Here is a 238-nt window from a genome sequence, read left to right on the forward strand (position 1 = left end):
CTAAGTCCACTTTACTGGCCGTTAATGCATGTAGACGCTGCACAGGAGTGCTCGGACACATTCACTACGAACTATTGCTATTATTAAATATTCCCAGCGGGGGATTCGCTTCCCTCGTTTGTTGGGGGGGGGGCGGGGGGGCTGTTTCTGTTCTTAATTAGAAAATAAAATTTAAAAGAAAGAAAGAAAAAAACACCTCTTTTTTTTTTCTTTTTGGCTTACACAGTCTGTGAGTTTG

Source organism: Haliaeetus leucocephalus, unplaced genomic scaffold (genome assembly GCF_000737465.1).
Source record: "Haliaeetus leucocephalus isolate CR32 unplaced genomic scaffold, Haliaeetus_leucocephalus-4.0 Scaffold186, whole genome shotgun sequence".
NCBI lineage: Eukaryota > Metazoa > Chordata > Aves > Accipitriformes > Accipitridae > Haliaeetus > Haliaeetus leucocephalus.